This window comes from Sciurus carolinensis, chromosome 15 (genome assembly GCF_902686445.1).
Source record: "Sciurus carolinensis chromosome 15, mSciCar1.2, whole genome shotgun sequence".
In the NCBI taxonomy this organism is placed as follows: Eukaryota; Metazoa; Chordata; class Mammalia; order Rodentia; family Sciuridae; genus Sciurus; species Sciurus carolinensis.
The window spans coordinates 23,113,056-23,117,382 of record NC_062227.1 but is presented as its reverse complement, the minus strand read 5'-3'; the positions used below and the strand labels follow the sequence as shown (position 1 = coordinate 23,117,382).

The window sequence follows — 4,327 nt, the reverse complement described above, 5'->3', positions numbered from 1 at the left end:
TAGGACATCTAGAATCGCAATTCAAAACATTCAAAACAAAGCATGATTAAGATTATATTGTGGGGTCTTATTCCCCACATTTTGTTTTTGTAATTGTAGTTTAATAGACAAATGAGCTCGCTCCACAATAGCTTGACCTTGAGGATTATAAGGAATACCTGTTTTGTGATCAATATGATGTTGATGACAAAAATGTTGAAAAGAAGAATTAGTATAAGCTGGAACATTATCAGTTTTAATCTCTGAAGGACAGCCTAATACCCCAAAAGCAGTCAAGCATTGAGAAATAACATTCTGAGTGTTTTCTTTCATACAAGCAGTGGCAAAGATAAACCAAGAACAAGTATCAACAGTAAAATGAACATAACAATTTTTGCCAAATTGGGGGATGTGAGTCACATCCATCTTCCAAAGCCAATTTGGCCATAAACCATGGGGATTAACCCCATGGTGTAAACTTGGAGAATGCACTACACACTATGGGCATAGATGAACAATTTGATGAGCTTATTCCCTAGTAATATGAAAAATTTTAATGTAAACTAGAAGCATTCTGATGATGTAAAGAATGTGAGGCTTTTGCACAATCATATAGAGACATTTGTTGAAAAAGTAACAAGTTTATCAACCTTAGCATTACCTGATGACAAAGGACCTGGAAGGTTAGAATGAGCCCAATATGACCAATGAAAAAAAGATATTGACTGAGCATCGCTGGAGTCGCTTGAGCACGGAGCACCTCGGCTACCGCCTCACGCCCTGCATCCTTTCATTCACCCTCACCCAGCCATGCCCGCGGTGGACAAACTCCTGCTGGAGGAGGTGTTGCAGGACAGTCCCCAGACTCACTCTTTACTGAGTGTGTTTGAGGAAGATGCCGGCACGCTCACGGACTACGCCAACCAGCTGTTGCAGGCCATGCAGCGCATCTCGGGGGCCCAGAATGAAATGTGCTTGGCCACCCAACAGTTCTCCAAGCAGCTGCTGGCATATGAAAAGCAGAATTTCGCACTTGGCAAAGGTGATGAAGAAGTAATTTCTACACTCCACTATTTTTCTGAAGTGGTGGATAAGCTTCATGTTCTCCATTCAGAGCTGGCTAAACAGCTGTCAGATGCCATGTTTCTACCTGTTGTACAATTTCGAGAAAAGGATCTCAGAAGTAAGCACTTTAAAGGATCTTTTTGAACTCGCCAGCAGTGAGCATGACCTCTCAATGGAAAAATATAGCAGGTTCCCTAAAAAAAGGAGAATGAAAATGTAAAGACTGAAGTTGGGAAAGAAGTGGCAGCTACACAGTGGAAACAGCACCTGGTGTCCCTCCAGTACTACTCTGCCCTCAATGTATCGCAGTACCCAAAGCAGATGGCCGTGATGGAATCCATGATAGGCTGTGTCCATGGAGAGATTAACTTTTTAAAGAAGGGAGCAGAGATGTTTTCCAAAAGCATGGACAGTTTTTTATCCTGCATTGCGGACATGGTTCAAAGCATTTGGGTAGAACTGGAAGCTGAAGCAGAAAAGATGCAGATGTCCCAGCAGAATTACTTTCTGTCGATGAATCCGTCTGCATGCCAGACTTCGATGAGATTCCCCCACAGGTCAACAGGAACCTCATGCAGAAGGCTGGTTACCTTAACCTTAGAAACAAAACAGGGCTGGTCACCACCACCTGGGAGAGTCTTCACTTCTTCACCCAAGGCAGGAACCTCATGTGTCAGCCCAGGGGAGCTGTGGCCAGAGGTCTGATCAAGGACCTGGACAACTGCTCAGTGATGGCAGTGGACTGTGAAGATGGCAATACTGCTTCCAGATCACCACTCCCAGCGGAAAATTGGGAATAATCTTCCAGGCAGAGAGCAGAAAAGAAAACCAAGAGTGGATATATGCTGTAAACAACATCTCCAGACAGATCTACCTGACTGACAACCCAGTGGCAGCGGCCATCAAGTTGAATCAGACGGCTCTCCAGGCTGTGACTCCAATTACAAGTTTTGGGAAAAAACAAGAAAGCTCCCGCCCCAGCCAGAATTTGAAAAATTCAGAAACAGAAAATGACAAGATTGTTCCCAAAACAACCATCAGCATTCTCGAAGCAGAAGAGCTGAATTGCACCTGGGCCACCTATTCAATTTGACATTGTGCTTCCTGCTACAGAATTCCTGGACCAGAACAGAGGGAGCAGGCAGATCAACCCTTTTGGTGAAACTGAGGATGAGTCATTTCCGGAAGCAGAAGATTGTCTTTTGCAACAAAGGTTTATAGTTTGGTTTTTGGGGTCAGTGGCAGTTAAAACAGACAACACTACTGAAGTGATCTGTGAAGCAATGAGACAAGTGTCAGCAGCTTGGGCTATTCATAACATCTTCCATATGACAGAATCTCATCTGATGGTCACCAGTCAAACTCTGAGGTTGATAGATCCTCCGACTCAGGTGTCAAGGGCCAATTTTGAATTTACCAGTGTCACACAGTTTGCTGCTCATCAAGAAAACAAAAGACTGGTTGGCTTTGTCATCTGCGTTCCTGAGTCCACAGGAGAAGAGTCTCTGAGCACATACATTTTTTATAAACAACTCAGAAGGTGAAAAGATATGTTATGCTATTAATTTGGGAAAAGAAATTATTGAGGTTCAAAAAGACCCAGAAGCACTGGCTCAATTAATGCTGTCTATACCACTAGGCAATGACGGAAAATATGTACTGTTAAATGATCAATCAGATGACAATGATGGAAATCCAAGTGAAAATAGAGGCACAGAATCTGAAGCTCGACTCACTGGGGCCTGTGGGGGCAGCACACACAGGAAGGAAAGCTACGACTTTAAGGGTTTTCAACTTCTCTGATGTACAGGCATACAGACCTGGCTTCAGAATGCTGACAATCATTTGTGGAATGTGCCCCTTAATGCCTTGATACTGAGACTGGGAGGGAAACAATTAAGAAAAGGGTGACAGCCTTCCTACTCATCTACTAATGTTATTGTTGGTGCCTTGTGGTAAGTCTTCTTTCCTTAGATTGCACTGCAGTGCTCAGAATGAAAGCTATGAAAAATGCATTGTTCACTTTATTTGGATGTCATCTCTTCAGTTTCTAGTATCTTTTTAGCTAGCTTTACATACTTGATGAATACTAAATATTTCCTAGTAATATAACCTATTTTTATATTTTATTTAAAGCTTATTAAGTGCCTGTCATTCTGAAAATTATGTATTTATAATCCAGCTTATCTCATCATTGGCCCTGGCAGCATTACTGTGCAGTGAGGTGACAAGAACTACTTGGAGGCCCAGCACCAGTAGAGATGCAGGGCTAGTTTGGGTAACTATTAGACACCATGCTATAAAAGGACTAGGCCATGAATACTACAGAAAAAGTCTTACAACACAACCTCACTGAACCTTCATTCAGAAGTTTAAGGTCCTCTTAGATATGACTTTTTAGTGGTTATTCACTATGAACAGGATGCAGCTCTACCAGTTCCTATTTCTTCTGAGCCAGAGTCTCAAGAAAGGGATTTTAAAACTCACTTGAAGCACACCTGGTTGTGGGGCTTGACTTGAAGTTCCTATTTCTACCCTATATTTCTGGTTCCTGGAATCCCAGTCCACTCCCAGATCCTTCCTAGCTATGAAACAAGATCATGAATTGGTACAGTGTGTTTGATGATAACCAAGTTCAACAGATTATCATTTTTTAATTAACCAGCAATAAAAACTACCATTCTGTTTGAAAAAGAAAAAAAGATATTGATGCATTTGAACTGTTTTTTGCAAAGTATGGAACAAATGAAATAACTCTTTTTTTATATATATTTTTTTGTTTGTCAGTGGACCTTTATTTAATTTATATGTGGTTCTGAGAATTGAATCCAGTGCCTCACACATGCTGGGCAAGTGCTTTACCACTGAACCAGAACCCCAGCCCTGAAATAACTCTTTTGATGATATATCTCTAATAATAGTTGTTTTAATATACTTAGCAACTCCAACAGTATTTGCACTATCACTATAAATATTGACTGGTCCATTAGTAAAATGAAGTAAAGCACAAAGTTCTGCTTGTTGTGCAGAAGTATAAGAAGTCTGTACCACCTCAGGATGAGCATGGCTATAAAAACCTGCTTTTCCTGAGCTTGGCCATCAGTAAACACTGTCACTGCTCCAGCTATTGGCTGAGCACCTACAATTTTTGGAAAAATAAATGAAGTTACATTAGCAAATTGAACGATCTTATCATGAGGGTAGTGACTCTCCACTTGACCAGGAAAATTTAGCAAAAGCTATTTGATGAGCATTAGAAGATTGCCAGAGTCAACTTTGTTGT

The 4,327-nt window shown here is 41.2% G+C and overlaps 1 pseudogene; it reads left to right on the top strand.

The window, feature by feature from the left end:
• Nucleotides 1-789: 789 nt before the first annotated feature.
• Nucleotides 790-2,847, top strand: LOC124965345 (DCC-interacting protein 13-beta-like; annotated as a pseudogene).
• The last annotated feature ends 1,480 nt before the right edge of the window (nt 2,848-4,327 follow it).